The following is a 24318-nucleotide window of genomic DNA, read 5'->3' on the forward strand; positions in this document are numbered from 1 at the left end:
TTTTTTGCTCGCGGTTTTCCCCGCGCGGAGGAAAAAGTCGTAACAGTTTATATTAGGTGTACAACTTTGTTCCGCGGTTTTTCAATAGATGACTGTAGCGATAAGTAGTGGTCGAAATAAATAGATCGTAGACATCATACAATAAGCTTAGGCATCTGTAAACATAACGTCATCGAAATATTAGTCGATTTGTGTCTGCATCATAAAGTTATTCTCGATTGAAAATGTCAGCTTACGAGTCAAATTCTCGTCATTTGCGAAAGGTTTTAATTTTTAGCTTCAATATGAAAAAATCTGTGGCTGAGGCTCATCAAATGCTCTCAAATTCGTATGATGAGGCCGCTATTAGTGAAAGCCGAGAGTGGTTTCAACGCTTCATGAACAGGTCATGCTCTGTATTTGGTGGGACCAGTTCGGCGTAGTGTATTATGAGCTACTAAAACCGACTGAAACAATCACAGGCGATCGGTATGAAAAGCAATTGATGCGTTTGAGCCAAGCATTAAAAAACAAACGGCCGCAATACAACGATAGACACGATGAAGTAATTTTTCAGCATGACAGTGCACGTCGCAAAGCCCGTCAAAACACTTGGAAACGTTGAAATAGAAAGTCCTACCCCACCCGCCGTATTCTTCGGACATTGCTCCCTCTATCACTTGTTTCAATCAATGACACACGGCCTGGCCGACCAACACTTCCGTTCTTATGAAAAAGTAAAAAATTGGATCGATTTGTGGATCGTCTCAAAAAATGACCAGTTTTTTCGACGCGGGATTCGTATGCTGCCAAAAAGATGGGAAAAAGTAGTGGCCAGCGATGGACAATACTTTAAATCGTAAATGTATAACCAGTTTTTCACTATAAAGCCTCAAATTTCGAAAAAAAAACAGCAGAAGCAAAGTTGTACACCTACTATATGGATATTTTAGGTCCATCATTTTGGATCGATTATTGTAAATTTTGCATTTTTGATATCAAATTTGTAATCAGCAACCTCAAAAACCCTTAGAAAAATGTTTTTGTGTAAAATTTGTACATTTTGATACCACGTTTATATATGGATACTTTAAGTCAGCCATTTTGAATCCGCAATTTTAAACTTTAAATTTTCGACATCAGATTTAAAATTAGCAATCCTTAAAATCCTTTTATGCAAATTTTGACATTAATTGCATAAAAACTGTCCAATTCATAGGGGTTTATCGTGGAAGTCTTCCCACTCCGTCAAACAAGGGTTAAAAAATGACCTACAAATTCGTCCATTTTTAGTCCCTCGATTTTTCAAGTAAATTGCATGTCAAATATTATCTTATAATGCGATATAAATTCTCGCAAATTTTTATTTTAAGGTGACAATTGATTTCTGAGATAGAAAGGATCAAAGTTCATCAGCAATAAAGCTTATGTTCTTCAAAATAGTGTTTTTGACACTTAAAAAATTCAAGATAACATACTCTAAAGTTTTTATGTCGCTAATTACAAATTTAAAGTCAAAGAGAAATTCAAAATGGCTAATCCAATATGGCAGACATTACAAAAAATACATTTTAATTATTAAAGTTTAGTTTAATGGTTCAACAGAATTTATTCCCAGCTAACCATTTGCTTCCAAATTACTAATAGGGAAACAATTTTCTGCATAATAAGGTTGCCAAATCCATGGGCTTATTGTGTCCTCGAGTACGTTTCAATTGCAAACAAAACTTAATATCATATTCTAACACAAAATTTATTGCAATACTACAACAGAATTGCCATTAACAGTAAGACATCAGATTAAAGCAACAAATTGATAGCATGCTTTCAAAGATAATGTTCATGGTAAAAATGTGTTATACAAAACGATTTTCTACACCAAAAACAAGTTATTATGGCTATTTCGTTACAAAGATCGCATTTTACTTCAAAATTCTTTTTAAAACAAATCTCTACTGGTGTTTCAAATTTTATCGGTATAGCCTGCAAGTAATCATCGTTTTCTGTACGTATCCACTTTTAATCCAAGCATATTTAAATACATTTTGAAACCTAGACGACGAGAATTAATGGTGCGTTAATGACTGTAATTTCAAGATATTATTTCTATTATAAAAATCAAAAGCCAGATCTAACAACATAACAGTATCAGAAAAATATTTAATAAAATTCTTCCGGAATCCGTATACATCTAATGGCTGTGTTTTCCCGTTGTATCGGCCGGAATACTTAGAAAAACAATATCTGTTGCAGAATCTGGTTTAGTTTCTAAAATTATGTTAGGACATGAATCTAACAACAATATTGACTGTGGCCCGACATTCAGAAGAAATACTTCCTTTAACCAAGTTTTTACATGATTTAATGTTATTTGATGTTTGAATTTGCCTGATTTTGAAGCCGTAACAAAGATATTAGGCGCGTTGAATAATGTTTCTTGTACTCTCGGACGAAATGTTTTTGTAATTTCTTTTAATACTATAAAAAGAGGTGATAATAATCAGTCAAAATAGTCGGTTAAATTGTATAGCTGTGCGTGGTTGCTGATAGACTGTACACATTCTACATTTTTAATACCTTTTTAAGCTAAAGTACGAATGGAATTCTAGCTGAAATCCACTCTGATCCAAATTCTAAATATTTTCCACATCATATTAATTAATATAATATTTTACATTTGTGTAAAGTCAGAAACACGGTAGGCTAGAAAACGGCTGGGTATTAATAAAAGAATGATAGAATATATTTAAATCAAAGAGAGTAGAAGAGAATTCAGCGATGTGTACAGTATTCGATTCGGGCAAGAACTCACTCTCCACAGCTATTCCACTGCATTTATTCCAGTCGCTACATAGTCTAAAATATTCTTACTTTTTGGTTATCTTACTAAAGTCGTCTTACAATCTCGTCAAGATAAAAGACGCTTCGTCTTACAATGTTGTACTTATGTCTCTATTATATTGCCAAACTTGTCTTAAATATAACGAACGAAACAAATTATTTCCTCGAAGCGAATATTGTTCGCACATGAAAATATAAATTTAAAAAATTTCGATCCTACATTTGGCCCTTCTGACAATTAAATCTGTCCTCAGATTTCGTCCCGATTACTGTTGTCATCGTCATCTTAATGGTCGTCGTTTTCTAACCACGGCTTTAAATAATCGGTGGCTGTTGAAGTTTCGATTGGCCCTTTATGGTCGCCTATTTTTCTAACTATCATTGCGTAAAACTTTTATTATCTGGTATGGTCCCAAGAATTTAGTGGCATATTTTAAAGGTCAATTTACACATATCCGTATGTAACGTATCAGTGCCGTATCCTCTCAGATCCGTAATTTTCCGTCAGTGTCAGTGATTATAAATATTGTTTATTTGTTTTGAATAGACATGTTCACACATATTCGGCACAAAACTATGATCGACTCAGTTCAGTATCTGTTCAGTGACATTATGTTCGTCATCAACGATATTTTTATTTTTTCACAGACGGATTACGACAGTCAGTATTCACCTGTGGTTTATCCAGTATCAACAAGTCACTTTTTTAGACTCAAGTCTTGGATTTGGATGCAAATAGAATAATATATCCATCGTGTAATTTTTTATATCAAGCGGATCACTTTTTTTACATCAATTTTACCGTACGCAATAAATATAATATTCCATTTGTATCTAAATCTAAGACATAATTTTTTTAAAAATCCACTTAACAAAGACTCCTGCAAAGGACCCCACACAATTTATATAAAAAAAAAAGCTCTGTCAATTTCCTTGAATTTTTTATATATTGTAGTACTTATAGCTCTAATAAAAAATTACAATTTGTGCGAACTTTCTGTCTAGTTTCGGAAATATAAATTTTTTTAATTGCTATTTTAAGGTTTATTGCGTGCACTTGTCAACTTGCTCGCATATGTATATAAACACATATATATCCGCATGTATAAATGTGACACTGTGTGTGCGTGCGTGCGTGCGTGCGTGCGTGTGCGAAGCATTCTCTGCACCACATGGGTTTGCGACTTTCCACGCAAAACAAAATGTTCGTAAAAATACGTATATAAAATTACGTATATAAACGTTTAAAATTCACTTTTTTTTCTGGCAGAGCAACACTTTTTTCTGCCAGAAAACTGCCACTTCTTTCTGTTTCTAAGGTTAGATAATCTGTCATATAATATATTAATGTTTTTCACTAAAAGACTGTGCAGTGTCCAATAATGCGGTGTTCAATAATGCGGTGTCCAATCGTGCCGTGTCTAATAGTGCGTGTCCATTCAAGTCATATCCAATCGTTACGTGTCCAAAAGAAAATAACCCAATAAATATGACGAACAAGACAAATTATTTCCTCGAGGCGGATATTGTTCGCACGTTAAAATGTAAATTAAAAGAATTCCAATCCTGCATTTATAATAAATGTATCGTATTTATTTTCTAAATTAAGTTTTGATAGTGGAGACCTTTGTGTAACAAATTTTGTTATTTTTTTAGACACAATATTATGTGTTTTTTTAAATCTTGTGTCCATTTCTCTAAAGCTTTAAATCTTGCTGCATTTTCCTCTTCTTCTACTCAAGAAGTCCATCGAGCGATATCAATATCATGAATGATTTTTTTCTCAAGTGCTGTAATAAAATAGTCTAATGTGTACTCAACAATTTTTTTTCCAGCCACCTTTAGTCTAGTATAATTAAACTATTTTTGTAAAAAAAATTGGAGACTCAGGTTTGACACTGCGTAAAGCACAATTAATGTGCGTAGATTAAGATAGGCACATTTGCCACTCGCAAAAAGTTGAGGATTATTGCAAAATTACGAGTTGAAGTGAGAAAAAAGTAATTTTTTGTTTGCGACTCGTAAACTAAAAACGGAATCGGAAAAAGTTTCAAATAAAAGTTGTAGGCATTAAGTAAATCTACAATAATAAATTTAGTTCGTTAAGATCGGTCAATTAGTTTGGTTGTAAAATAGAAAAAACCATGAAAAATAACCGTTTCTTAAATTGTTAATAACTTTCTTATAAATTAACTGAAGCATTTGAAATTATAGAAAAAGATAGCTTTTATGACTATAAAAAATTGTACCAAATTTCAGCAAAAAATATTAACAACTTTTCGAGTAATGTCAATTGTTTATCCAAAACGCGCTTTACTATAATTAATTTCTACATTTTCGAGACCATGCACGAATCCAAACCAAAGTTTTTTCTCTTCTTAAAAAGTTGCAGTATCGTATATCGGCATTGCGAAATATGTGCAATACAGTTAAGTGCATCAAATAAACGTGTAAAAAATAAGCCTAATTAACAATTAAATAACTTTTAAAATATTAACGCTATCAAAATGGGGTAAAATGCATTTATAAGGTGCTATTTTTTTTAATTTCAAACAAAAATACATTGTTTTAGCTTACTTAGAGACAAGATAATTTTTTTTAATTACTGTTGCTACAGTTATGAATATTAAGAGCTGAAATTTTGACAATCTTATTAAATAATTAAAGTAACCTTTCCCAAAAGTTCGAAGCGATTAATGAAGATTGACCACTGCAAATGTGTTAACAAAAGCAGTATCACTCGAGAGCGGCGGCCGGCGGGGCGCGCGCGCGCGCACGTCGTCTGTTAGCGCGTGGCCAGGAGAGCGCGTACAAAATTGATCTGGCACGTTCAAATTACTTCAATCGTCAATATCTCGGGAACTAAGCGTCCTAGAAAGATGATTTTTTTTTTAACTGGGCTATCTCGACGAGACAAAATTAATGAGAAAAACTATTTTTTTATATCTCCTCAAATAAACATTCTAATTAATTTTTTTCTTTTTTTAATTATTTATTTCACGTATTAAATACGTATAAATAATTTATTTACCTATGCGGCGTGTGCATATGCTCTTTGTTATTATAATTCATTTTTTTATTACTTTTATTGCTAAGAATGTGTACGTTTTTTATTTATTTTTTTTTTGCAGAATTCAGTACAATTAACGAATATTCATATTTAAAAAAACTAATGTTATATTACTAATATTTGATTGTAGGTAAGGTTAATTTAATAATAACATTAATGCAAAAATTGTACTAAATTATGCAAAAAAAATAAAAAACCTACACATTGCTTGCAATAAAATAAAAAAATTAAATTATAATAAAGACCATATGCACACGCCGCATAGGTAAATTAATAATTTATCCGTATTCAATGCGTAAAATAAGTAATTAAAAAAGGAAAAAAATTAAAACGTTTATTTCAAGAGATATAAAAAAATAATTTAGTTTATTAATCTTGTCTCGTCGAGATAGCCCAGTTAAAAAAAAATCGTCTTTCTAGGACGCTTAGTTCCCAAGATATTAACGATCAAAGTAATTTGAACGTGCCAGATCAATTTTGTATGCGCTCGCCTGGCCACGCGCTAGCAGACAACGTGCGCGCGCCGCCGGCCGCCGTTCTCGAGTGATACTGCTTTTGTTAACACATTTACAGTGGTCATTTTCATTAATCGCTTCAAACTTTTGGGAAAAGTTACTTTAATTATTTAATAAGACGCTGTTAAAATTTCAGCTCTTAATATTCATAACTGTAGCAACAGTGATTTCTCAAAAAAAAAAAAATATATATATCTCGGCTTCTAACAAGGGAAGTATCACAAGTGTCCGACGCCAATTTGATTTTCCTTGAAATATGTTGTCAAACACACAAATCTAAGAGACACGTATTTTTTTTTATGAGCGGAGTTTCATGTTTAGAGGGTGAAACACCCCTTTGAAAAAAAATAATTTTTTTCTTTCGGAGCGAATATCATCGGAAGTATAAAAGATAGAAAAAAATTTTTTAAATAAAAGTTGTACGGTTTCAAGAGTATTTTAAATTTGTAAAAAAAAAAATTTTTTTTTAATTTTTTTGTTTAACAAAACACCCCCCACCATTATTTTTTTTAAATTAAAAAAAATTTTTTTGCTATATTAAAGGATTTCTTTTTTCTAAATTCAACCATGTATATTACAGTTATGTTACGAAATATCTTTTTTGAGAATTAATTATAGATTTCTGTATATAAGCTATCCGTGCTCATATGCGCTTTGTATTATAATTTAAAAACAATTTAACAAATTGCACACACATTTTAATTGAAAACACGTGATTTATACTTATCTTGAATATACATGTAAGTCTAATAAGAGATAAAGATTAATTAAATTGAAAACATATTAATTGAAAACATTTAATTCATCACGTTCTTGATATGAGGGATACGTGACTTTTAGTTCATTATATATATAAAAGAAAACGTACAAAAATTATTGCTATATATATATATATATAATAAACTAAAAGTCACGTATCCCTCATATCAAGAACATGATGAATTACATGTTTCAATTAAAATGTTTTCATCAAATATAATTAATCTTTATCTCTTATTAGGCTAACGTGTACACTCAAGATAAGTATAAATTGACAGTATAAATATAGTCATGTAGTAGTCTTACGTTCAATCAGTGCAATCGTTTTGTAATAATCATGTGTGCAATTTGTTAAATTGATTTTAAATTATAATACAAAGCAAAGTTTAACATCTTTACAAATGATTCTCAATCCGCTTAATGTTGTTAGACTTTTATTGGCATCTATAAGTTCAATATATCTAACAAAAACGCCAGTAACTGAAGCAGAAATACAATTAAAAAAAGACATACAAAAATTATTGCTAGATAGCATTTTTCACTATAATGGATTGGAAGTGATGGAAGAAACCTATCTCGATTATCAAGAACCTTATAAATTACACAGTTTCAAAATAATTGAAGATGACAAAGAAGCATGGAGTGAAGATAATTTAAATTCTCATCTACAGTGTTCAAACAGTGAAGTAAATTTTAACAGTACTTATAAAAGACGAGCTGTTGAATATTGGCGGAATTTAGACGATAATAAAGAAATTAACCACAGAAAAAGGCATCGTTCTCTAAAATCAGTACAAAGTAAATTTAAAAGTTTCATCTGAACGTCAGTTAAGACGATGGGAAGAACAACTACAATCAACTGGAAATCGTTTGGAAAAATTATCTTATATCTCCAAATTTACACATGATAAATTTACTGCAGCTATTGAATCAGGATTTATGGTTCATGATATCGATTTAAAAAGATGGGCTTTACAAGCTCAAGAAGAAATAGGAAATGTAATTCCTATATTTAAAGCATCTCACAGCTGGATATCAAGATTCAAAAAATCCCATCAAATTGTTTCAAGAAAAGTTACGAAGTTTGTAACTAAAAGAACAGTGGAAGATTCTATTGATTTACAAAACAGCAAATAATTTTTTAAAAACAGTAAAACCACTTATTGAACAGTTTGGAGCAGAAAATGTTTATAATTCTGATCAAAGTAGTTTTTAATTAGAAATACATTCTGGAAGATAATTGTCTCCTAAAGGAATAAAAAAAGTAGGGCGTATCGTACAATCTGTGTCATCAACAACCCATTCATACACGATACAACCAATAATATCATGTAATGGTAATTTGCTGTCACTTTTATTTATTGTTTTGAAAGAAGCTAACGGCGAATTTGGACCGAGAGTACAAGAAACTTTATTTAAACTAACAAATGTTATTGTAAAAGCATCGAAATCTGGTAAAATGACATCAGGTAATATAAATTTCCTTTTATAAGGTTTTAAATTTTTAAATATTGATAATTAAAAAAATATATAAATTTGGATAAACAATTACATAAAATTATATAATAAAATTAATCTCTGATACATAATCAATTATCATCTTTATAAAATTTTATATTTAATTTAACAATCTAATAACAATCATAAGAAAGTTATTAAATTAATTTATATTTGTTACAGATCATTTTAAAATGTGGTTAGAAGCTTATTTTTCAAACATTGGTTCTAATAGCGTTCTTCTTATCGATTCATGGACCGGACATTGTCCCAATATCATTTCGGATTTAACACCTCTAGATAAACATATTACTACTATGATTATACCGAAAGGTACTACAGGAAAAATACAACCATTAGATGTTTACTGATTTAGAATTTGGAAAAATTTTGCTAAAAGATTTTCAGATATAGTTTTATTATTGGAATGTGATATAAATTTGCATGAACGAAATAATATAATAAAATTGCAATCTTTGATACATAATCAATTATCATCCCCGCGATATCGTAACTTATTTAAATATTCGTGGTTTAAAAGTGGTTATACAAACGAAAGACTACAGGAATTTAAAAATCCAGTAGAATTTAGTTTGGATGATACTTCAACAACATGTGATATCGAAGGTTGCAATAATGTAGCTATAGTAAAATGTTCATGGTACAAAAAATCATTATGTTTAAAACATTTCTTCGTTGAGTATCATTATTGCAATGAGTATAATGAGTAAATGATACAATACAAAATGTATAAATTTATTGTATAAATATTTAAAAACTATTTTATTAATACATATTTAGAAATGATTGTGATGATGTAAATCACAATCTTATTATGTAAATAAACAAAATATAAAAGCATAAGACCAAAAATAGCTTTAAGAAAATAATCACAAGATATATAGAAATAATGTACAGAAATTAGTAAAATTTAAAAATTTACTAATTTTAAAGAAAAGTAATAAAAACCATTATAATTCTTAATATTATTTATAATTTATAATTTGTGATGCTAGAATCAATTATATAGATTTCTATTATATATCTTATCAAAATTGTGTATAATCTTGTTCAGACGATAATTATTTGCGTACATGAGCACGGATAGCTTATATACGGAAATCTTTATAATTAATTCTCAAAAATGATATTTCGTAACATAACTTTAATATACATGGTTAAATTTAGAAAAAAGAAATCTTTTAATATAGTAAAAAAATTTTTTTTTATTAAAAAAAATAATGGTGGGGGGTGTTTTGTTAAACAAAAAAATTAAAAAAAGTTTTTCTTTACAAATTTAAAGTACTCTTGAAACCGTACAACTTTTATTTAAAAAATTTTTTTCTATCTTTTATACTTCCGATGATATTCGCTCCGAAAGAATAAAATTGTTTTTTTTTCAAAGAGGTGTTTCACCCTTTAAACATGAAACTCCACTCATAAAAAAAAATACGTGTCTCTTAGATTTGTGTGTTTGACAACATATTTCAAGGAAAATCAAATTGGCGTCGGACACTTGTGATACTTCCCTTGTAAGTAAGCTAGGACAATGTATTTTTTTTAATTTAAAAAAAAATATCACCTTTCAAATGCATTTTACCCTATTTTGATAGCGTTAATATTTTAAAAATTATTTAATTTGTAATGAGCCGTTATCCGCAACCGGGATAAGCCGGGTAAAAACATATAAGGCCGTTACCCTCTACCTCGTGTGGGCTACCCGCTCCTTACTTCTCTACCCCTCTCGTCATCAAGTGGAAGGTATAACAACCCTCCACCGATCGAGAGAAAGCAGATCTTCCCGATCAGCGGAGTGAGCTAATTGTACCTCCGGGTGGATTGAGCCTAGCCTCCTAGAGTGCGAACTGAGCACCAAACATAACCTATAATCCCGCCGACACGTACTGACAAGGGAACGGACAGAACTGTCTCTCACCAATTTTAATGAGCTTTAGATATGTTGTAGAACGTGAAAAAATATTAGATCCATATTTTTTTTTTAGCGGCGTATCTCGACGTTTAGGGGTTGAAACCACCTCTCGAAAATAACGCGTTTTTTTCGTTTTTGGCGAATATCTTTGAAAATATAAAGTTTATGAAAAAATGATTTATACAAAAGTTTTATAGTATTTTATACTCTTTACAATAGTATATTTAGATTTTCCAAAAGTTTCAAACTTTTTAATTTACCCCACCTCCATTCCTTTTTTTAAAATTTTGAAAATTTTGTAAGGACAAAAATTAAAGAGCATTAAAAGCCAAATCCATCCAAATATAATAATATATGGATTCCATTATTCTCAATTATTGGGAAAACGAGATGATAATCTCGTGTTATACCGGCGGCGCCGCGCTAGAAGTTGCGTTATTTCTTTAGTCGTGTCACATTCAATAACTGCCTTTATTGCGTATATTTTTATATTAGAACACAAAAACGGATTAGTTTTAATTACATAATACTCAACGTGTACTACAAGGTGTAAAGCATAAATGCATACATATAACAAAAGTAGTATCCCACGCGGCATGTAACATTGGTAAAATTGTAACGATCGGAAATAATATAAAAATATTTCATTAACATTTTAATTATAACTTTTCATCCTAAATATTTCGGAAATGTATTTGCTTTATGTTTTTATAAAATTGCAAATGCAATATTTCGGAAATCCTTTAGAAATATAAAAAAAGTTTGCTTTCATATTTGACTGTTTCTTAATATTACAAAAAAGTGGCAAATATAACACACGCACGCACGCACGCACGCACGCACGCACACACACACACACATACATGTATATATGTTAGTGCGTACGTACATTTTCATTAAAAGAAAGATCTTTTTAATAGGAAGATCTTTAGTCCGCATAAATTTTTTTGTAAATTTATAAAAACGTTAACACTTTTTATATATTAAACATGCATGTATATTTTCTCGTATTAAATAGAATAATTTATAAATATCGTATTTGATGAATACTGATAAGATTTTTTGGCGGTTTTCCCTTAGCCTTGTGACCAATGTCGGTATTCTGTATGAGTTCCAACAAATAAAATATTTTATTTCAATTTAAATATATGTTTTATTCCAAAAATTTACCTTTTTTCGTTTCTAAGTTGATTTTTATTATTAAATGCAAATTATTTTTAATTTTTTAATTTATGTTAAATATATACACAGAAAAAAATGTAATATAGTCAATAACGTATGTGTTTGCGGGCTGCCAACTACATAAAATACTCAATACAATAATATTTGCTATTAATGCAAGTGCAATGTTGATACTGCAATAGCATATGTTATTGTATTGAGTATATCTGTAATTGGCAGCCCGCAATAACATCTTATTGAATATATTACATATTTTTTTCAGTGTATACACAAATATAAAGCATGTAATAATACATGCAAACGATATGCAAATATATGCATGCGTGTTAAATATACAAAAAGTGTTAACGTTTTTATAAATTTGCAAAAAAATTGTATGGAGACTAAAGATCGCCTTCCTATTACTAATGAATATTTTACTGAAGCCTCATATGATGCGCCTGCGCAAGAACAACCGGCCCGTCTATCAACACTGATATTAAACTTATTCGCCCGTATTGTCTGCAAAATATATATATATATATATATATATATATATATATATATGTCCGTATAAACGTATTTTCAAACTCATTAAATTAAATTATATAATTATATTATCTTTATTATCAAAGTATGCTATGTGCATATAGTGTAAATAATATAATTATGCAAATAATTATTGCAGTTTATACTTTATACTTCTCTCTTAATATTATATTTTGTTACATTGTATTTGCAGTTTTAAATATTAAAAAAATATTTTGCTTTATATTAATCTATATTCGCATTTGTAACAATAAAAATGTACGTACGCACATACGTATATATACGCTATTTTTGTTATATATATATATGCATTTATACTTTATATCGTGTAATACGTTGAGTATTATGTAATTAAGGTTTTTATGTTCTAATATAAAAATATACGCAGGAGAGGCAGTTATTGAATGTGACGCAACTAAAGAAATAACGTAACTTCTAGCGCGGCGCCTATAGCACGAGATTATCATCTCGTTTTGCCAATAATTGAGAATAATGGAATCCATATATTATTATATTTAGATGGATTTAACTTTTAATGCTCTTTAATTTTTGTCCTTACAAAATTTTCAAAATTTTGAAAAAAGGGGTGGAGGTGGGATAAATTAAAGTTTAAAATTTTTGGAAAATCTAAATATACTATTCTAAAGAGTATAAAATACCATAAAACTTTCGTATAAATCATTTTTTTATAAACCTTATATTTTTAAAGATATTCGCTAAAAACGAAAAAACGCGTTATTTTCGAGGAGTGGTTTCAACCCTAAACGTCGAGATACGTCGCTAAAAAAAAATATGGGTCTAATATTTTTTTATGTTCTACAACATATCCAAAGCTCATTAAATTCGGTGATGGACAGTTCTGTCCGTTCCCTTGTAAGTGTCTTCCCGAGCCGCAGACTGAGCGACGACACACCGACACGTTCCTCGTCCCGACCACGAAGTGAGTGGTCCCGTACCACCGCTGGGGACCCCGAAATAAGGGGATAATTGACGCCGCAAAGATCATCCTCGCGGGATGATCACTGACCGCGTACAAACAGCTGATTACCCGTAAACAGCTGAGTCCGCCGGACACGCGCTCCGCCGTTTACCGCGCCGCGAGCACCGCGCAGCCGCGCACCGCCGTGGCCAATTCAAGCTCCGCAATCGACCAAACGGCCAATACGTACGCCGCGTCGCACCGCGCAACCGCGACCGTAGCAAGCGACCAATCCAAACATCGCAGCAACTGACACGAACGCCGCCTCACGCCGCGCAGCCGTAACTGCACCGTCACCGTCACCGCCAATCACAACGCCGACCGACCGACACACAAGCCGTGCGCCCGCCGCAGCCAATCCGAGCGCAGAGAACGCCCGCGTGCCGCGACACACGTCGCCAACATTTGTATTCCGCTCCTCGCAATACAAGGCTTGCATGTACATATTAGAAGAGAGCACTGTATTATATTAGCATAGGGCACTCTCACTACTTTATAATAAATCGTCTATTAACCGAATATACATGCCTTGTCTCTTTACTCACAGAGTCCACTGCCCAAACCCTGAATCCCGCAGCTATCCGCGCTAACAGTTTAAACTACAATTTACGGTTACAAATTGTTAATTAGGCTTATTTTTTACGTTTATTTGAGGCACTTAATTGCATTGCACATATTTCGCAATGCCGATATATGATATTACAACTTTTTAAAAAGAAAAAAAACTTTGGTTCGGATTCGTGCATGGTTTTAAAAATGTAGAAATTAATTTTAGTGGAGCGCGTTTTGGATAAACAATTGACATTACTCAAAAAGTTAATATTTTTTGATAAAATTTGGTACACTTTTTTATCGTCATAAAAGCTATTTTTTCCTATAATTTCAAATGCTTCAGTTAATTTATAAGAAAGTTATTAACAATTTTAAAAAACGGCCATTTTTCATGGTTTTTTCTACTTTACAACCAAACTAATTGACCGATCTTAACGAACCAAATTTATTATTGTAGATCTACTTAATACCTACAACTTTTATTTGAAATTTTTTCCGATTCCGTTTTTAGTTTACGAGTCGCAAACAAAAAACTACTTTTTCCTCACTTCAACTTGTAATTTTGCAATAATCCCCAACTTCTTGCGAGTGGCAAACGTGCCTATCTTAATCTACGCACATTAATTGTGCTTTACGCACTGTCAAATCTAAATCTCCAATTTTTTTACAAAACGGCCCTTTTTGAAGCTAATTCTACTGGACTACTTGAATGATTTAATTTTTCCAGCGTCGTAATACTCGTATCAATGTAACTTTTTTAAATATTTACCTAACTTTGTGAAGCAATCTTGGTTTTGTTTTACCGCTTTTCCAGTATTTCACAGCTTGTCTTTTATAGTCAGTTGATATTGTTTCTTCAACTAAATCACAAATAACTTCATCTAAAAAATAAATTTTCTCTTCATCCGCCTCTAATAAATCAACTTTTTCCGCTTCTGGAATCTCATACTCATCATAAAAGTCTAAAGTTTCTTCCTCTTCGAATTAAAATTGCTCATTATTTTTTATTTCCAATAACATGTTCAATTTTTTTTATTTATTCGTCTTTCCTGCGAAGTTATCGGATAATCCATACCATTGAAGGTTATCATAAGTAAAAATATCACATTATATGGACTAAATTAAAACATGTTAAAATATTAAAATTAAATATATATCTCAACCTTTTATCATATACAAAAAATAATACATTTCATAATTAACAGAATTGTCTATTTATGATAGTTATGTCGCTTCTTACTCTTTGCTTTCTCTTGATAAAAAAATAATAAATCAAAATAAATTAAGCCATCAAAACTGAATAAATAAAACGGTTAAAACGTTTACGAATAAATTTGTCGTGTTTGATATATTTATGTTTATATCGAAATAAAATTTTGTTGTTTTATAAATTAAATAAACATTTTTTGAGGTTTAAATATTGAAAAAAAACATGATAAAGATATAATAAAGTAAAGAAAGACAAAAGAGTAAAAAAGTACAAATACAAATTAAAAGCAGATACTTACATGTTCACAAAAAAAACAATACTTATGACAATACACTATCCAATATACTTACTGACATTACCAACTACGAGTTAGAAAGGCAACTTCCCGTTATGTTTATATTTGGCCGTTATTGAGATCTAATAATTTTAGATGTTCGCAAATCGCGTAAATATACACGATCTGTCTCGCGCTGCGCTTTCACTTGGCGCAGGATCCTACCATGTCTTTTGATACATTTATACGGATGTACATTTTGCACACGACACGAATTATACATTTTGCACACAACACGGGCGAATAAATTTAACATGCAAAATATATTGTGACGTGGCAGTTCCGCTATCACGACAAACAGCGTCCCTCCCCCGTCACAGGCTGCCAGTTCGCGCCGGACGGAGAAGCGAGAGCGAATCGGGAAATCTCCCGGGCGAATCACGACGAATGTAGAGTAGATAAGCTAAATCTTGTATTCTTTTCGGTAACTCGGCGAGCACTTCCCGCATCAACAGCCAGGAGTGCGAGGGGGAGGCAGCGGCAAGTGCGGAAGGATGGGCGCGCCCGGAGGATTCCGCGAATCCGGCAACTCCAACGAGACGAGCGGCGGGGCGCAAGCAAGCGCACCGGAAAAACCGGGGCCGTGGTGCGAAAAAGGTCGACGCCTCGCTAATAACGGAACGGCAAGCCTCCTGGAGACGGCGTAAAAGTCGAGGACGTGCGACTACCCCCGCGGGATGCGGGTCCCTCCCGCGGGCAAGAGAAGGAAGGCGGCAGAGATCGCCGAGACGCCGGAGGTTGCCGGCGGAAAAATTTTATCTTCGCGGGGGCCCGTGGGGCACCCGGAAGAATAAGAGCGCTCACGGTCCTGCGGGCGCAGGACTGCTCGCCCTGCAGTGATTGGGCAGCGGGATGCGCGAGAACTGGCGTTCAGCCTTTAGTAGAGGGTTTCGCGTCATTGATCGCGGATCGACCGCGATCCCCCGGGCTTTTTGCGTACGGTCGTATAAAGAGCATGTTTCGGGAAAAATAGCGAACCCGCCTTAATATCGGTCAGCGATCCTCGGGAAGACGATAACGGAAGAGCTTCCCCTCGAAGGCGGCCTGGTGACGGAAGAGCGGTAGCAGCCCGGACAAGTATCGGTGAGGTGGCCCGATTATTTCGTCTCGACCGTGTGTTGTAAACTGATCGGCGAGCCACCCCATTCTCGTTCTGCGTCCGACATAGTTTCGTGTTCGTGTTGCGTAACGCGTTGCGGGCGGCCTCGCGTTGTTGGTAAATTGTCGAACTCAAGTGAGAGGAGCGGGATAGCGTCGGGTATCGTGGCCGAAGAGGAGAGCGGATTCCGTGAACGGTTCCCCAGGAAGTAGCGACCGCATGCGCCGCAAAGCCCTCGCCCGAGCAAGCCGCGTAGCGCCGCGTGGGAAAAATAGTCCCCGCGGATATCGGCCGCGATCACAGCGTCGCGCGAGTAATTTGGTATAGCGCAATCGGTTTTGAAAGCAACGAATGTCGCGGAACGGATATCGCGGTCGCGGTCTATGGTTGCCGGGATTGTTGGCATATCTCGTCCGCCTGGAAACAGTGTAGCGTTGCGCGAGGAAGGTCGTGCCCGCGCGCTCACGGATTAGTGAGGCCGGTGCGCCGGTGTTCACGTGCGCCCGTATCGTTTGGCGCGTGCTATTACCTTTCACGTTGATATCTAATAACGTTTATTCACCGTTCTTACATTTAATTTCTTTTCTTTTTAATAAACTTTATTTTTGTTAATAATCGACTATGTTGACATTTGCTTTTCTGTCGCGCTCCGCGCTCTCGCGTAACGTATGCCCCTTTCCTAGACCCTGCCGCTCTGCCGTTAGGAGAGCTAGCCATTTTTTCGCGCGCGAATTAAGGCTGTTTTCGTGAATCTCGCGAATTGACGTGCCATCGAGCACGTCTGGCGCCCAATCCGGTCGTTTGTGTCGCCGAGATTCGCGCGCGAGAAGTTAGGCGGGCTGTTTCGGACGGCGGTATTTTATCGTCGTCTCAATCGATCTCCGTTGACGCTATCTTTTTGCTCGCGGCTTACCCCGCGCAGAAAAAAAGACATGACAATAGATATATATATGTATACATACATAGATACATATATGTGTACGTGCGTGCGTGCGTGCGTGCGTGCGTGCGTGCGTGCGTGTGTGTTCTGTATACCACGCATTTTCTCTACCTATTTTTTATAAGCTAATATTTTCCGAGATATATAATAAAAACTTTAAAAATTTTGATTAAAAAAACTTTTTCTTTATAACAGCCAAAATAATAGGTTTACGTAAAAAATGTATATAAACTTTTTTGTAGAGCTTTTTATGAGCTTCATTTTTTGTTTCAAACTTTTTTCTCTAAAATCAATATTTTCCGAGATATTTAGTGAAAACTGTAAAAACTTTGAAGGAAGCTGGGGGGCAAACGAGGCTTTGTCGCCAAAAATCCTTTTAGGGACTTTCTTCTCTAATCAAGGGTGAGCTTTGGTTAAAATTTCAGCGCGATCGGAGGATTACCCTTTTCGGAACTTTATCCATGGTTTCAACCCCTAAACGTCGAGAAACACCGCTAAAAAAATATAGATCTAATTTTTTTTTATGTTCTACAAACTATCCAAAGCTCATTAAAATCGGTGAAAGACACTTCTGTCCGTTCCCTGTTCGTTCTATAGACTCTATAAAAGAGTGAGAAGCCACTTTTAAACTCTAACATCTTCTCAGTTTCACTCTCATGTAGAAGTTTAAATATGATCACCCCTTTTGATAATAGTATGTGTGCTAGTATATTACTAGTACTCTATAGACTCTATATTATTCCATTAGGTTCGCTTACAAAGCATATTTTTTAACAGGCACACTTTTTTCGACTCGTCTATTGTATCTTGTGAAATCTCACCTCGAAACATTTAAGTTATTATACATATAGGTTGTATATTAAAGTTACGATCACGGTGTAGTAACAGTTACCATACTAGACCTCTGGAGAATTTCAATTTACGCACACACAACAACTTCATATTTACAACTGCACTACAAAATAAATATAAAAGAGAAAAATAAAAAGAAACAGTTTTAGGAAACTACAAACATGTAAAATGATGATAATGTTATTAATAATACACTCACTATTGTTTAAACTGCATTTTAAAGAGAAAATTGTGCAAACAAAACTCTCGCTTTTGAATTCGTTTTTAGCAGATTTTACGTAAAAAAAGACAAATGTATAAAATATAGGTTTTTATTTTTTTTATTAAACAAGCGGATCATGTATTGGTATTCATACGGTGCAAAGTTTAGCTTCCGAGAAATAAGGAATTCTAATTTAGGGAACTATTCCAAATTCAGTCTTTCCTCTATTTAATTTTCTTGTCACAGTATCAAAATCATAAAAAGTTCTTCCATTACGTTATGTAAATATTTTTACAAATTGGTATAATTTTACATAGAAATATGTACAATATAGTTTGACAATAATACAGATAATATACACACGCAAACAAAATGTATGAAATTATACCGAAAAAAATAAATTCTCGGCAGCAAGTAATTTTTTATTCTTGAACGCTATATGTCTTGCATAGAATACTGTCAACTAAAAATGTTCACTTACATCAAAGGTTTGTATTGTGTGTGAGTATATTTTATTCTTAACTCTCCGTCTGTACACTAACCCTAAAAGGGAACGAACGAAATTTTTCACTTGTGTAGCCACAAGACTAATGATAGGCAAAGCTTGACTTCCCTCCTTAAAAAAAACTTAGTAATAGTAAATACTTGTACCCAAAAGAGCGCTTCGATCCAGCACTTGTTAAAACAGCATGTATATTTTCAAGTGTTCCCAAAAAGGCCCAATGTACAGACTGTGTTAATATTTCGTGACAGTAAAAAATATTTAATTTTTGTATTTTTCTTAATTATTTTGTTATTTTTATGTTTTTACTTAAGTTACAAGCATAATCTGCTTTTTTTAATCGATAAAGGCAATTTAATCACAATGGCTTCTTGGACATGTCTGATCACTGGCTCTTGCATATGTTGCATGCTTTATCATGCTGGCATAAATTCATCAATTTTATACTATTTGCGACAAAAAAATCTATTTTTAAATCAATGTGACTTTTTGAAAAACGTGGCTTTCAATTTAGTAAAGCCAACATTTGCAACGCCATTTAGAAATAAAAATATTAAAAGAAGCTATTTACGTCACACAATTCAAGAAATTTTAAATAATGGCAATGACTTTACTTAGGCTTTTAATCCTAATATAAAAATGAACAAACGAAAAAGATGTTCTGTATGTCCATCCTCAGATAATAAAAAACGTGGTTTTGTGTGGTATATGTGGCGAGCCAATTTGCGACTATCATCGCACAATTTTCTGTTTAGATGGCGCACAAAAACATAGTTAATATTATTATTTCTTCAATTTTGATCATTCTACATTGTATATATTTAAATTTTTTGTAATAATATACTATAATTTTTTATAATAAAAAGATTTATGTGAAAATTCACCATTTTATTATATTCTTATTATCCGAAAAATACGTCTATCAAGCTGGAAGAACAAGATCGTCGAAAATGAAAAACAATAGCATGAGAATTAGGTGCTTTTTAGGTGCTATTTAGGTGCTCCATTCAAAAATTAGGTGCTCTTCCCGTTTTTCCGGAAATTAAAATTATGCGTTGTACTGCCAGCTTTACGTAAGCTAGCAGCGCACCCAACTAATATCACTAAAAGAAGAGCCCTAAAAAAATCGAAAGGGTTCCATAATTAGGTGCTTTTTAAATGCTTTTGAATGGTCAAGCTCGCGGAGTCGTATCACTACCCTTTCGCCCAAAAACACCCCTTTAACGATATAGATATCAAGAAAAAAATGTTATAAATGATTGGAATAAAAAATAAATTTATATACAGAAAATAGGTTTTAATTAAGTGCTTTATTAATGTACCACCAGCGAATTAAGTGATCTACCTCTTAGTTAGCAGCGCACCCAACTAATATCACTAAAAGAAGAGCTAAAAAAATCGAAAGGGTTCCATAATTAGGTGCTTTTTAAGTGCTTTTGAATGGTCAAGCTCTCGGAGTCGTATCTCTACCCCTTCGCCCAAAAACACCCCCTTAACGATATAGGTATCAAGAGAAAAATGCTATAAATAATTAAAACAAAAAATTAATTTATATACAAAAAATAGGTTTTAATTGAGTGCCTTATTAATGTACCACCAGCGAATTAAATGTTCACCCCTTAGTCCAAAAATTCACCTCCTACAGTATGTCGCTTTTAGAATATGACGATGTGGCCAAATCACCTAAAAAACTAAATAACAAAAAACAATATCTCTACATTTAATAATGTATGTCAAAAATGAGATACAGAATATTTGAAAGCTTGTAATTTCTTGTCATTAAACCCCTGTATGTATATTTGTATAAAGTACTTTCAGATTTGATAGATGAAAATAGTTTAATTATATTAATTTTGTAAGTTAGTATTAAGAGCGACATACTGTAAGGAGTGGATTTTTGGACTAAGGGGTGGATCACTTATTTCGCTGGTAGTACATTAATAAGGCACTCAATTAAAACATTTTCTCTATATAAATTAATTTATTTTAATTATTTATAGCATTTTTCTCTTAATACTGATGTTAAGGGGATGTTTTTGGACTAAGAGGTAGAGATACGACTCCGCGAGCTTAATTATTCAAAAGCACCTAAAAAGTACACCCTAGTTAAAGCTTTTCGGTTTATTTAGGAATCTTCCTTCAGTGATATTAGTTGGGTGCGCTGCTAACTAAGGGGTAGATCACTTAATTCGCTAGTGGTACATTAATAAGGCACTTAATTAAAACCTATTTTCTGTATATAAATTTATTTTTTATTCCAATCATTTATAACATTTTTTTCTTGATATCTATATCGTTAAAAGGGTGTTTTTGGGCGAAAGGGTAGTGATACGACTCCGCGAGCTTGACCATTCAAAAGCACTTAAAAAGCACCTAATTATGGAACCCTTTCGATTTTTTTAGGGCTCTTCTTTTAGTTTAGATATTAGTTGGGTGTGCTGCTAGCTTACGTCAAGCTGGCAGTACAACGCATAATTTTAATTTCCGGAAAAACGGGAAGAGCACCTAATTTTTGAATGGAGCACCTAAATAGCACCTAAAAAGTACCTAATTCTCATGCTATTGTTTTTCATTTTCGACGACCTTGTTCTTCCAGCTTCATAGACGTCCGAAAAATACCTTATTTTCAATCATGCAAATAATTATAATTTTTGCAACCGACACATATAGAATAATTTTTTCTGAAAAGTCATACCTTAATTTAAAAAACCTCAAAAAAATTTTTCTTAATAATAATTTATCATTAAGTTATGAATTTTTTTTACAAAATTCCATTTCTTGTCAATCTCAGAAAATGTAAATTGTTATTGTAAAAAAAATATTGAATAAATGACCAAAATAACTATCCAATTTAAAATGTAGTCACAAAAGTAATTAGGAATTTTTTCAGATTTGCATGTATTTACCATTTTTAAAAAAGGGACAGAACAAAAAGGGGTCAGTGTATAGACCGTGTTAGTGAAAATAAGTGTACAGACGGAAGGTTAAGATAGTATTCTTTTCACTACCCATCGCTATGTAGCGCTATATAAGTTTTCTCTGAACAAAACTGCACTTTCTTATGAATAAAAGAGGCTCGCAATAGAGCACAGAAGAAAGTAAGATTTCGCCATCAACATATATATAATACTAGAAATATGTCAGTCAATAAAAAAGATTAAAATAAGATTAACAAAAGGGGTGTCTTTCTCTTTCCACGTTGAAAATAAAACATTCTGGACTAATAGAACTGATTACTGATCTGCCATGGTTTTTGCAAACAGATCTACCTCATGTTTGTTGTCAACTTGCCATCGTTCTTGCATTCTGCAGATAGATCTGCTTAGGTTTGTCGTCAATTTGTTATAAATTCTGCACACAGATCTGCTGAATATTTGGTGCAAATCTGTTATGGGTTTGCAGTTGACAAACATGCTGTCAATTTGTTGCTTCAATCTGATGCCTCACTGTTAATAGCAAATCTGCAGTAGTATTACAATTAATTTTGTATTAAAATATAATATCAAGTTTTGGTTGCAATTGGAGTGCACTCGAGGACAAAGTAAGCCCTGAATTTGGCAATTTCACTCCGCAGAAAATTGTTCCTCTACTGTTAGTAATTTGATAGCAAATGGTTAGCTGGCTAAATGTAAATAAATTAAAGAGGTTTTTAAGACATTAAATAGAATATATTAACATTCACGTCTAAAAAAGACACTTGCTTAAGGTTTAAGAAGACTGTAAAGTTTCCTTGTTTTATTGATTAAAATGCAAAGTAAAAACTTTTCTCTTGCAATCGTCCCAAAGGTACATCAGTAACCTAACCTAACCTAACACCCCCACCACTAAAAAAAAAGTTTAGACATACCGCATAATTTTCTGCTAATTACCTGCTCATTTTTTGCCCTAGTCTCGAATTTTTTGCTCTTACCTGTTCGCCGGAAATTGAGACCAAAAGTGGGTGTGTTAAGTTTACGTGACGCTGGCACATCCCCATTAATTAAAAAAGGCATAAACAAAAAAAATAAATATACCACAATTTTCTGCTCATTTTCTGCTTTAAAAAACTGTAAAAAGATACCAAAAATATAAAACGGTTATTAAAGTACCGATATTCCTTCTTCATCGCACGCCACCTTATCATGATAAAGAAGCTTAAGCCGTATCATCGATGTTTAAGATTATCAATGGTGGGGTAACCAAGAGCATGCAGTACGTCTTAGAAATAAGATGTATAAGAGGTGGAGTGTCCGGAGAATTGGTGGGCGTTCCTTGTGAAAAAAACGACCTATAAAATGCCTCTCCTGGGTTAGACTCCATAACAAGGCGAATATGGGCTGCCTCGGCTAACTCCATCTCTTCCCAAATGTCCGAACCCGTTAGGCCCCCAGGCCATCAAACTAGGAAAAGAAAAACTCCAATAAAAAACCAACATAATATGCCGAGTCCAAGAAGAAGAGACTCCTTGGGGTCGGATACCATGGGCCGGCGGGGTGGCGCTAAGAGACCTGGCGCTACCTCGTCGTCATCGAGCGTGGGGACCCCATCGGAGTTCGGCGCGAGCTCCAGTGGCTTCAAAAAGAAGAGCGGCTAAAAAAATCGTCAGACGATGGATCTGCTTCGTCCTCTGCTTCGGAGGACGGAGCGGATGTGCTCGACAAGATGTATCGGAAATAGTGAAAAGTATCTCCGACATCAGGAGGTTTATCCTCGAGGTTTCCCCGGATAAGAAGTATCCTTTCCTAATGGAGGAATTCCTTGGGGACATTGAGAAATATGTGGTCTACCTTTGGGAAAACCTACTGGGTTTCTTAAAACAGAAAATAAGTAGACAATTTTGGTATATTTGTTTATGCTTTTTTTATTAGTGGGAGGTGCTAGCGTCACGTGACTTAGCACCCCCACTTTTGGTCTTAATTTCCGGAAAACATGTAGGAGCAAAAAATTCGGGACTAAGTCAAAAGATTAGCAGATAATTAGCAGAAAATTATGCAGTACGTCAAAACAAACTTTTTTTTAGTGGCAATGGATAGGCTCACTAACGTCCCGAAGATTATGACAACTGTAACAATATGCCTCATGCTATTTAAATAGTAAGATCTTTTTTCCTAGTTACATTTAAAATTCAACACAAGAAATATTATAGTCAAATAAATTCTATACACATACCTATATATATTAATATTTGCTAACTTTTTAATTCAGATTATTATACTATCTACCCTATCTAATATGTTTTGTTTCCTTTAATTTAGCACTTTTTTAACTTTTAATAATTTTTATAATTATAAATCACACAGCACACACACAATTACAAAAATGTACATATGTACTTTTTCACATAAATAAATATACTTGTACTAAATAT

General features: G+C 33.2%; 1 protein-coding gene and 1 long non-coding RNA gene across 2 annotated transcripts in view; both read right to left on the reverse strand.

Moving 5' to 3' along the window:
• LOC118647426 lies at nt 1–24258 on the reverse strand. Its single transcript, XR_004964698.1, has 2 exons — nt 14602–24258; nt 1–4610 (listed from the first exon to the last, which is right to left on the reverse strand). It is a non-coding gene; the product is annotated as an uncharacterized LOC118647426 (long non-coding RNA).
• Nucleotides 1–24318, reverse strand: part of LOC105835054 (golgin subfamily A member 1) — a 178030-nt gene that overhangs the window by 149978 nt on the left and 3734 nt on the right. The window lies entirely within an intron of this gene.

The sequence above is a fragment of the Monomorium pharaonis genome, chromosome 9, assembly GCF_013373865.1.
Source record: "Monomorium pharaonis isolate MP-MQ-018 chromosome 9, ASM1337386v2, whole genome shotgun sequence".
Taxonomy (NCBI): Eukaryota; Metazoa; Arthropoda; class Insecta; order Hymenoptera; family Formicidae; genus Monomorium; species Monomorium pharaonis.